This window comes from Arachis ipaensis, chromosome B4 (genome assembly GCF_059453495.1).
Source record: "Arachis ipaensis isolate K30076 ecotype BB chromosome B4, ASM5945349v1, whole genome shotgun sequence".
NCBI lineage: Eukaryota > Viridiplantae > Streptophyta > Magnoliopsida > Fabales > Fabaceae > Arachis > Arachis ipaensis.
The window spans coordinates 26,876,586-26,889,104 of record NC_142439.1 but is presented as its reverse complement, the minus strand read 5'-3'; the positions used below and the strand labels follow the sequence as shown (position 1 = coordinate 26,889,104).

At 39.3% G+C, this 12,519-nt stretch overlaps 1 non-coding gene across 1 annotated transcript; it reads left to right on the top strand.

The window, feature by feature from the left end:
- Window positions 1–11,948: 11,948 nt before the first annotated feature.
- LOC148566996 (small nucleolar RNA R71) lies at window positions 11,949–12,056 on the top strand. The gene has a single exon (XR_015882049.1). It is a non-coding gene; the product is annotated as a small nucleolar RNA R71 (small nucleolar RNA).
- The last annotated feature ends 463 nt before the right edge of the window (window positions 12,057–12,519 follow it).

Below are 12,519 nucleotides of genomic sequence, written 5' to 3'. Positions count from 1 at the left end.
CGGGGATAATGGGCCGATGACATTGTCAACCTTCCTGAAGGTGTATCCTCCTACCTTTAGAGGAACTACGAACCCCACTGAGGCCGACAATTGATTTCAGACAATGGAACGGGCCTTGCAAGCTCAGCAGGTTCCCGAGGAATAGTGGGTAGATTTGGGACTTACCAGTTATAGGGTGAAGCTCAATACTGATGGCAGGGAACGCGACTTGTATTGCAACTAGATGACATTGTGATATCTTGGGGGTTGTTTCGAATGGAGTTCTATAGAAAGTACTTTTCTAGTTCAGTTAGGAATGCCAAGGTGCTTGAGCTGCTGTAGTTGAAGTAGGTCGCAATTGTCAGTTGCTGAGTATACGAATAATTTTGAAGAATTGTGTCGATTCTCCCGAATCTGTCAAGGTGCTCCCGGGGACTTTGAAGAATGAAAATGCATCAAGTATTAGGGAGGACTCTGGAGTGACATTCTGCACTTAGTTGGGCCAATGAAAATTAGAATTTTCTCGGAATTGGTGAATATAAGCCGGGTTGCTAAAGAATGTGTGAGAAAGGCTGCCGTCGCAGAGAATGATACTCGAAAATTTCACTGAAGAGACCACAATAAAAATTTGGCACCAAGGGGACAAGAGTTCAAGAGGAATGTAAACTATCTTCCAGACAAGTCTCATAGAAATAGGTCAGGACAATGTTACCATTGTGGGGAATTAGGGCATATTGATGAGCGGATATTTTATACGCTTTTTGGCATCATTTTCATATAGTTTTTAGTATATTTTATTCAGTTTTCATTAATTTTTTATAGGTTTTAGTGTTAAATTCACATTTTTGGATTCTACTACAATTTTGTATTTTTTGGGCAATTTCAAGTATTTTCTGGCTGAAATTGAGGAGTTGGAGCAAAAGTCTGATTCAAAGACAGAGAAAGCACTGCAAATGGTGTCTGGATCTGACCTCCTTGCATTTAGAAGAGCTTTTCTGGAGCTACAAAAGTCCAAATGGAGCGCTCTTAATGGCTCTGGAAAGCTGACATCTAGAGCTTTCCAGCAATGTATAATAGTCCATACTTTTCTTCGGATTAGAAGGCCCAAAATTGACGTTCAACGCCAGCTACTGCCCTCTTCCAAGTGTCCAGCACCCAAAGAGCAAAGACCAATGTCCAAACGCCCAGAGAAGACTTCCTAGCTGGCGTTCCACGCCCAAGAGACCTCATAGCATGTGGATCTCATCAAGCTCAGCCCAAACACTCTCCAAGTAGGCCCCAGAAGTTAATTTTAGCACTAGATAGACTATTTTACCCTTAGTAGTCATCTGTTTAGTATTTAAAGTATATTTTACAACATCATCAGACCTCTCTATGCTATTTTCGAGTTTTACATTGTGTTTTTAGTTCAATATGAGTTTCTAAACCTCCTAGGTTGAGGGAAGGAATCCTGCTGAGTCCTATGAATTAATAAAAGTACTATTGTTTCTTTTTCGATCTGTGTTTGATTTATCTCTAAGATGTATATCCGATCTTCATCGTGGTGAATAGGATGATCTGACAAATTAGCTCTGTTCATCACATTAAGATGAACGTGCCTGATAAACACCCGCATCTACTTGGGTTCGTGTGAATACGTGATTGGAAAGCACGAGCCAACAACTATGTTTATATATCTCTCAGACGGCTAATCCACGACTTCGTTGGGAACTTCTCGAGACACCAGTTCAGCTAATTTTTGGGGAGATTAGGGTCTCTGTGGTATAGGCTAGAATCCATAAAAGCAGTGTTCTCTGATCCGGAAGATTCGATCTTGTCTGTGGCGTTTTGAGTAGGATGGCCAAGAGAATGATTTGCTAAGCGCTTCACCCTTCATCAGATTGGATGACCACGGCCAATGGCATTCAATCTGTAGCAGAGGATATCAATGACCACGGCCCATGGCGTTGATCACATACAGCCTGCCATAGAAGAAGATCATTCACAAGCAAAGAGCACAGTAGTACCAGAGTTAATTCAGAAAGACAAAGCAACTCTAATCCTTAACCCTATTCCTATCAGTATTTTCTACCTCTTTTTCTTTATTCCTCTTATAAATAGTTTCTCTTTATGAATGAAAACATATAAACCTTCTGATCTACCTGACTAAGACCTGCAAGATAACCATAGCTTGCTTTAAACCACAATTCTCGTGGGATCGACCCTGACTCGCTCAGGTATTACTTGGACGACCCAATGTACTTGCTGGTACAACAGTACAAAAGTGTGGGATTCGTGCTACCACATATCTCCCAATACTTTCCATGAAAAAGGACTCAAGGCACTGGTCAGTCACAACGAGGTGGAGGTAATCATAAAACTGCTAATTTAATTTCAATTACGCTATATGATGTTGTAACATTGCGTTTAATTGTACTTAAGATGGAAGTGACATATTAGGATTTAAAGTAATCAACTTAGGACCAACATAAGAGTGCTACGTGAGGAATTGACATCAAGTGACAAATTCTTGAAGACAAACAAATCAGAGTGCGTCAGCGAATCTGCACGAGTCGACCTAGTTTCTCTTGTGAATCTTACATTGGAATTCTACTTTGAATTTCTTCCTGAATAATGAATAGATCAACTTTCCAATCCTATCTCTGACTTGTGTGAATCTCGTTTCCTCTGGATGAGTTTGAACATGTCCTGGTGTAATCATGTAAATCCTTGAATTTTGGGGGCTTACTGTGAGTAAAGTGGCTCTCTTTTGCAAACTTTCATTCCTTGAACATCAGATGAGATTTATTTAATTCGATATGTTTTGTTCTCTCTCTATCAAGGTTTGATTTCAATCCTTTACTTGGTATGCACTTTAATTATTTTCTTGTGCATTTTTACTAAATCTCTAAGACTTGCTGCAATTACCATATAAGATACCCTCTTATCTTCCAGTGGATACGGTTTGAATTAGTTCAATCTCCTTTGGGCTTAATTAGCATCACGTACAATCCCTAAAAATAACCCTTAAGGTGCTGCTTCCTTAATATTTTTCTACGCACTAGAAAGCACTGTTGTTTGAATGCCAGAATGTGGAAAAGTTTCCAAACCTTGAGAGATAAGAGTAACCTCAGTGATAATATTCAAGATATCTAGACCTAATAAAATATTCGAAAATTCTATAATGCATTATCCAAGGGTTTAGGATGTGAATGGATGTAACAACATGATGTTGTGACGACGCCTCAGCAGGAAGACTCCGAGTATTGTTGTTTGGAGAATGATTAAAGTCTAAAGTCTTAGGTTGTAGTCTTAAGTCGGGTATTGAGAAAGTAATTGAAAGTATCAAATTGAATCAATTGCAATTTTCAAATAGTGGTAAAGCTAGAATTCAAAAAACGTAGCAAGATAATAAGGAATTACCAAGGATGTTGAGGTCTGTTGATCAAGAAAATCAAGAAGAGATTGAGTGGGACAAGAAAGTTATGGCTACGAATTCCATAATGAAGTTTGCTAGAGTCTGAGACGAGATTTGATGCTGTTAGGTAATCATATATCGAGTGACCCAGTTTACTTACCTCCTGCCTATCAACGCGAACTATTCATGGAAGAAATTGGCGAGACTAAACATCAAAGAGATAGTAAGGTTTCACGGTGCATGAATCGCCTCCGTATCGAAATAAACTAGAGAATCAAGCATTTTAGTTTCCGAAGCGATAGCCGAGGCAACGGAGGAAAGATTAAGTGAAAACGAGATGAGATTATAACTGTGTAAAGCCAACAGATAAGTTTTGCAAATAAGAAGGAGAAGTCCTAGAGAGTTTGAAGGAGGAAGTCACGCATTCTTAAAAGTTACTTCAAAAGACTAGAATTGTGAGCAATCAAAAACTAAAGAATTAAAATTGGGATGTATTAATACCAATTGTAGTATTAACACGGATTAGAAGGCTGGAATGGAAGCACACACCTGAAAACTTGAATTCGAGATGAGAAATGGCTATCCACACCTCTTTTCAAGTAACTAAAATTGAATTTTGAGGTCAAAATTCTTAATTAGGTAGGTAGGATGTAAACCCCACATAATTAGCGAATGATTAGCGAATAAATTAATTATTAATAAAAAAATTAGAAAATAAAATTTTATAGTTTAATGAGATAAAACTAATTAAAATAATAATTTTGATACTAACTTTAAAAAATTTGATCCAAGAATGGCTCGAACCGGGCAAACCAAGCCCATATTGGGCCCAAGGCCCAACCCAATCCAACCCACACTTAAGTGAATTTAGGTTTCTTCTTCCCCATTCATGAGAAACACGGTGGAAATGGTAAAGGGGGCACCAAACTCTTACTACTATTCATCTCCTCCTTCTTTGGACCATAACTTTTGATTCGGAGCTCTGATCGCCAACGCAGCGATGAGCTCTACAAAGCCCGGTACTTAATTCGGTAAGGAAGCCACATTTCTAGCTTCTATTCCCTTTTGTGCTTTAGGTGTTGAGGCTTTTGGTTAATTTCATGTTTTAGGGTCAAATTAACTTGAAGAATTAGCGGGCTTTTGTTTGATTGAGGCACATTCAAGGTAAGGATTCTCAAACCCTAGTGAATCTCTTGATTAATTGTGATTGGGTATCGAGTGTGTATGTATGAATATAATGATGTGAAATAGATAGTGTATATATGTGATGGGGAGCAAGAATGTGAAGATGGAAACTTGATTGGGTCCTTGGATGCTGAATTTTGGTGGTGGAGCTTGTGGTGTGGTGAACGATTGAGGTGTTCCAGGTTTATCGGGGAATCGGCCAAGATATGGTTCCAGTTTTTCGTAACTAAAATATAATGTGTCGTGAAAACTTAGGCTAGTTAACCGTAAGATAGGATTGAAATGTTGTTGTTGTTGATGATTGTGATGGATTGATATGCATAAAAATTAGTGAGTTTGAGGTTGTTGTTGGTGCCATATTGGTTGTGGTGATGGTATTGTGTTTGATGGAGATAATAGAATGATGATTATGTATATCGAACTTGAATGGTTGGATATGATAATGATGATGTATATTGTTGTATATTGTGTTGAATTGAATGTGGAATGGTTGAGTTGGTTGTTAATTGGCATGCGAAAGTTGATGGTGTTGATGATGTATATATATATATGAGTTGTTGATATGAATTATGTGGTTGTTGGAAATGAGTTATTTTGTGGAAGTGAATATATATGTGAAATTGGTGTGATATAGAATAAAATTAGTGTGTTGAGGAAAGTTTGGGCTTGGTTTGATATGGTTTGGTAAATTTTAAAAAGGGTTAAAATTGTATTGTACTGAAAATTGAGGGTTAGCAATCTATGGGAATTTTTGTGAAAAGTTGAATTTTGACCAAACATCGGCAAACCATAACTCGACTTTCAGACCCCTAAACTTTTTCAAACTTCTTTCATATGAAAATTGGGTTCGTGAAGTTTACACCGTTCAAAGAACAGATGAAAAATATTTTAAAATGAAAAAGTTATGCACGTCGAAAGTTCGGTGTGAACTAAAATTCTGCAGCACTTAGCCAATTTGCCACCCTGCAGCATTCGCGTACGTGACACGGCCATTCCCTTCGGGTTTGGTGTCTCGCGTACGCGAGCAGGTGTATACGTATGTGACGGGCGGAAAATTGCCGATTAAAAATTTATAATGGAAATAACGTTGCGAGTACAGTTCTTAATCGACAAAAATTCTGCTTCTCAATTTAAAAAGAGTTGTCACAATTTAAGAATAAAATACTGGGAGTGGAATTCCCAGGTCGTCTTCCAACGAGTTGACAAAAGGGTGCAATTTATTGGTAAGGAATTTTCTGAGAAATTTTAGAGTTGGGGAATGAGAAAATAAATGATTATAAATTAAAGCAATAAAAATTAACAAGAGATTTTATGTAATTGAAATAAAAAGCCTTGACTAGGAGAAGATTAATCGAAAGTTCTATCCTTATTGAATATTCCCAAGTGTAATAGTAATAGGTTGTTGTTTCTACTTAGTTATCCCTTACCGAATAAAGGAAAGTCAAGTAACTGAACCAACTCCGATTCACAAGTCCTAATCCTTTCCTATGGAAGGATTAGCGTTAGTGACTAGAGAGTCACCCAACAACTTCCAATTACAAATTAACACTTGAGTATTCCAACTCAAGGGTCTCCTATTAATCAACTCCAAAGTCAAGTTAGGAGTCTACTCCATTGACATAAATGCCATTTTCATAAAAATATAAAGGGAATGAAAAGAAGACATGGTAATTCAAATAAATCAATAACAGAAAATTAATTAAAGGTAAAAATAATTCTTTGCATTAATAAATTCCAAAATTGAAGACATCCATATGTAACTCTGAACAAAGTGAATGAAAAGTAAAAGATCAAGGAAATAAGAAAGTGGTGCGCAGAAATTGTGATTACACTTTAATTATGTAAAATTCATCGCTCTTTCTTTCCATGGTAATGGCGCCAAAAACATGATGCCAATACCATGGTTTACAACTTCGCACAACTAACCAGCAAGTGCACTGGGTCATCCAAGTAATACCTTGCGTGAGTAAGGGTCGAATCCCACGGAGATTGTTGGTATGAAGCAAGCTATGGTCACCTTGTAAATCTCAGTCAGGTAGATATAAAATAGTAATGGGGTTTTCGAAATTAATTAATAAAATAAGGATAGAAATACTTATGTAAATCATTGGTGAGAATTTCAGATAAGCGAATAGAGATGCTTTCGTTCCTCTGAACCTCTGCTTTCCTGCTATCTTCATCCAATCAGTCTTACTCCTTTCCATGGCTGGCTTTATGTAATGCATCACCATTGTCAATGGCTACTTTCGGTCTTCTCTCGGGAAAATGATCCAAATGACCTGTCACGGCACGGCTAATCATCTGGAGGCATCACCCTTGTCAATGGTTTACATCCTATCCTCTCAGTGAACATGGTCAATGCACCCTGTCACGGCACGGCTATTCATCTGTCGGTTCTCGATCATACTGGAATAGGATTTACTATCCTTTTGCGTTCTGTCACTACGCCCAGCAATCGCGAGTTTGAAGCTCGTCACATTCATTCAATCATTGAATCCTACTCGGAATACCACAGACAAGGTTTAGACTTTTCGGATTCTCTTGAATGCCGCCATCAACCTAGCTTATACCACGAAGATTCTGGTTAAGAGATCTAAGAGATACTCATTCAGTCGAAGGAAGAACGGAAGTGGTTGTCAGGCACGCGTTCATAGGGAATGATGATGATTGTCACGTTCATCACATTCAGGTTGAAGAGCGAATGAATATCTTAGAAGCGGAATAAGTTGAATTGAATAGAAAACAGTAGTACTTTGCATTAATCTTTGAGGAACAGCAGAGTTCCACACCTTAATCTATGGAGTGTAGAAACTCTACCGTTGAAAATACATAAGTGATGATGGAGTTCATTGGTCTCGGCCCCAGAGGGGAACCGGAGTAACCAAGACTACTCTGATCCGAAGAGAAAACTCAGGATGTCTAATACAATAGTAAAATGTCCTATTTATAATAAACTAGCTACTAGGATTTACAGAAGTAAGTAATTGATGCATAAATCCACTTCCGGGGCCCACTTGGTGTATGCTTGGGCTGAGCTTGGGTGTTGCACGTGTAGAGGTCCTTCTTGGAGTTGAACGCCAGTATTTGTACCAGTTTGGGCGTTCAACTCTGGTTTTGGATCCTTTTCTGGCGCTGGACGCCAGATTTGGGCAGAGAGCTGGCGTTAAACGCCAGTTTGCGTCGTCGAAACTTGGCCAAAGGATGAACTATTATATATTGCTGGAAAGCCCTGGATGTCTACTTTCCAACGCAATTGGAAGAGCGCCATTTCGAGTTCTGTAGCTCTAGAAACTCTACTTTGAGTGCAGGGAGGTCAGAATCCAACAGCATCAGCAGTCCTTCTTCAACCTCTGAATCTGATTTCTGCTCAAGTCCCTCAATTTCAGCCAGAAAATACCTGAAATCACAGAAAAACACACAAACTCATAGTAAAGTCCAGAAATGTGAATTTAACATAAAAACTAATGAAAACATCCCTAAAAGTAACTAGATCCTACTAAAAACATACTAAAAACAATGCCAAAAAGCGTATAAATTATCCGCTCATCACAACACCAAACTTAAATTGTTGCTTGTCCCCAAGAAACTAAAAATCAAATAGGATAAAAAGAAGAGAATATACTATAAATTCCAAACTATCAATGAAACATAGCTTCAATCAGATGAGCGGGACTTGTAGCTTTTTGCCTCTTGAATAGTTTTGGCATCTCGCTTTATCCATTGAGGTTCAGAATGATTGGCATCTATAGGAACTCAGAGTTCAGATAGTGTTATTGATTCTCCTAGTTCAGTATGATGATTCTTGAACACAGCTACTTTATGAGTCTTGGCCGTGGCCCTAAGCACTTTGTTTTCCAGTATTACCACCGGATACATAAATGCCACAGACACATAATTGGGTGAACCTTTTCAGATTGTGACTCAGCTTTGCTAAAGTCCCCAATTAGAGGTGTCCAGGTTTCTTAAGCACACTCTTCTTTTTCTTTGGACCTTGACTTTAACCGCTCAGTCTCAAGTTTTCACTTGACACCTACACGCCACAAGCACATGGTTAGGGACAGCTTGGTTTAGCCGCTTAGGCCAGGATTGTATTCCTTTAGGCCCTCCTATCCACTGATGCTCAAAGCCTTGGGATCCTTTTTATTTACCCTTGCCTTTTGGTTTTAAGGGTTATTGGCTTTTTGCTCTTGCCTCTTGGTTTTAAGAGCTTTTGGCTTTTTCTGCTTGCTTTTTCTTTTTCTATATTTTTTTCGCCTTTTTTTTCCGCAAGCTTTGTTTTTTGCTGCTTTTTCTTGCTTCAAGAATCATTTTTATGATTTTTCAGATTATCAAATAACATGTCTCCTAGTCATCATTCTTTCAAGAGCCAACATATTTAACATTCTTAAACAACAACTTTAAAAGACATATGCACTGTTCAAGCATACATTCAGAAAACACGAAGCATTGTCACCACATCAATATAATTAAGCTAAGTTCAAGGATAAATTCGAAACTCATGTACTTCTTGTTCTTTTGAATTAAAACATTTTTCATTTAAGAGAGGTGATGGATTCATAGGACATTCATAACTTTAAGACACAATTACTAACTACTAATGATCATGTAATGAAGACACAAACATAGATAAGCACACAACATAGAAAACGATAAATAAAAGAAATAAGAACAAGGAATGAATCCACCTTAGTGATGGTGGCGTTTCCTTCTTGAAGAACCAATGATGTCCTTGAGCTCTTCTATGTCTCTTCCTTGTCTTTGTTGCTCCTCCCTCATTGCTTTTTGATCTTCTCTTATTTCATGAAGGATGATGGAGTGCTCTTGATGTTCCACCCTTAGTTGTCCCATATTGGAACTCAATTCTCCTAGGGAGGTGTTGATTTGCTCCCAATAGTTTTGTGGAGGAAGATGCATCCCCTGAGGTATCTCAGGGATCTCTTGATTTGCAGCCACATGTTCTACCACTGAGCTATAGACCTTTGAGATGAATCTTTCCATCTCCCATGACTCGGAGGTGGAAGCCTTTGTCTTCCCTTCCCCTTTTCTAGAGGTTTCTCTGGTCTTAGGTGCCATCAATGGTAATGGAAAAACAAAAAGCTTATGCTTTTACCACACCAAACTTAGAATGTTGCTCGCCCTTGAGCAAAAGAAGAAAGAATAATAGAAGAAGAAGAAGAAAATGTGGAGAAGAGGGGGTGGTGTGTATGGATGTAAGTGGTGAATAGAAAGCAGAAGGGATGGTCATGAATGGAGAAAGAGAGGGTGAGGTGGGTAGGGATCCTGTGAGGTCCACAGATCCTGAGGTGATCCTGTGGGGTTCACAGATCCCGAGGTGTCAAGGCATTTACATCCCTGCACCAAATTAGGCATGTAAAATGCCCTTGCACACAACTCTGGGCGTTCAGCGCCAGGTTGGTGCCCATTTTGTGCGTTCAACGCCCATTTGTTGCCATTTCTGGCGTTGAATGCCAGAACCATGCTTGTTCTGGGCGTTCAGCGCCTAGATGCTGCCCATTTTGGGCAGCGCCAGAACCATGCTCTGTTCTGGCGTTGAACGCCAGGCAGGTGCTTCCTCCAAGGTGTGATTTTTCTTCTGCTGTTTTTGATTCCGTTTTCAATTTTTATATTTATTTTGTGACTCCACATGATCATGAACCTATAAAGACATATAACTAAGAAAAATATAGTTAGATAAATAAAAATTGGGTTGCCTCCCAACAAGCGCTTTATTAATGTCAGTAGCTTGACAGTGGGCTCTCATGGAGCCTCACAGATGTTCAGAGCATTGTTGAGACTCTCCAACACCAAACTTAGAGTTTGACTGTGGGGGCTTTAGTTGACTCTGTTTTGAGAGAAGCTCTTTATGCTTCCTCTCCATGGATGTAGATGGGGATCCTTGAGTTGTAAACACAAGAGTGTCCTTATTTAATTGAAGGATCAATTCTCCTCTGTCCACATCAATCACAGCTCTTGCTGTGGCCAGGAAAGGTCTTCTTAGGATGATGGATTCATCCTCTTCCTTTCCAGTATCCAGGACTATGAAATCAGCAGGGATGTAAAGGCCTTCAACCTTTATTAACACGTCCTCTACTTGTCCATATGCCTGTTTTCTTGAATTGTCTGCCATCTCTAATGAGATTTTAGCAGCTTGCACCCCATAGATTCCCAGTTTCTCTATTACAGAGAGGGGCATGAGGTTTATCCCTGAACCAAGGTCACACAGAGCCCTAAAGATCATGGTGCCTATGGTACAAGGTATTATGAACTTTCCGGGATCCTGTCTCTTCTGAGGCAATGTCAGTTGATCCAAATCACTTAGTTCATTGGTGAACAAGGGGGGTTCATCTTCCCAAGTTTCAATGCCAAATAATTTGGCATTCAGCTTCATGATTGCACCAAGGAACTTGGCAGCTTGCTCTTTAGTGACATCCTCATTCTCTTCAGAAGAGGAATACTCATTAGAGCTCATGAAGGGCATAAGGAGGTTCAATGGAATCTTTATGGTCTCTAGATGAGCCTCAGATTCCTTTGGTTCCTCAGAGGGAAACTCCTTATTGATCACTGGATGTCCCAGGAGGTCTTCCTCACTGGGATTCACGTCCTCCTCTCCCTCTTTGGGTTCGGCCATTTTGGTAATATCAATGGCCTTGCACTCTCTCTTTGGATTTTCTTCTGTATTGCTTGGGAGAGTACTGGGAGGGATTTTAGTGATCTTCTTACTCAGCTGGCCCACTTGTGCTTCCAAATTTCTAATGGAGGACCTTGTTTCATTCATGAAACTCACAGTGGCCTTAGATAGATCAGAGACTAGATTTGCTTAGCTAGATGGATTCTGCTCAGAATTCTCTGTCTGTTGCTGAGTGGATGATGGAAAAGGCTTGCTATTGCTAAACCTGTTTCTTCCACCATTATTAAAGCCTTGTTGAGGCTTTTGATCCTTCCATGAGAAATTTGGATGATTTCTCCATGATGGATTATAGGTGTTTCCATAAGGTTCACCCATGTAATTTACCTCTGCTATTGCAGGGTTCTCAGGATCATAAGCTTCTTCTTTAGGAGAAGCCTCTTGAGTACTGTTGGATGTAGCTTGCATTCCATTCAGACTCTGAGAAATCATATTGACTTGCTGAGTCAATATTTTATTCTGAGCCAATATGGCATTCAGAGTATCAATTTCAAGAACTCCCTTCTTCATAGGCGTCCCATTATTCACAGGATTCCTTTCAGAAGTGTACATGAACTGGTTATTTGCAACCATGTCAATGAGTTCTTGAGCTTCTGCAGGCGTTTTCTTTAGGTGAATGGATCCACCTACAGAAGTATCCAATGACATCTTTGATAACTCAGATAAACCATCATAGAATATATCCAGGATGGTCCATTCTGAAAGCATGTCAGAAGGGCACTTTTTGGTCAACTGTTTGTATCTTTTCCAAGCTTCATAGAGGGATTCACCATCTTTTTGTTTGAAGGTTTGAACATCCACTCTAAGCTTGCTCAGCTTTTGAGGAGGAAAGAACTTGGCTAAGAAAGCCGTGACCAGCTTATCCCAAGAGTTCAGGCTATCTTTGGGTTGAGAGTCCAACCACACTCTAGCTCTGTCTCTTACAGCAAAAGGAAAAAGCATGAGCCTGTAGACTTCAGGATCTACTCCATTAGTCTTAACAGTATCACAGATCTGCAAGAATTCAGTTAAGAACTGAAAAGGATCTTCAGATGGAAGTCCATGAAACTTGCAGTTCTGCTGCATCAGAGAAACTAATTGAGGTTTCAGCTCAAAATTGTTTGCTCCAATGGTAGAAATGGAGATGCTTCTTCCATGTAAATTGGAATTTGGTGCAGTAAAGTCACCAAGCATTCTCCTTGCATTGTTGTTGGGTTCGGCTGCCATCTCCTTTACTTGTTCAAAATTTTCAATCAAGTTGTCTCTGGATTATTGTAATTTAGCTTCTCTTAGT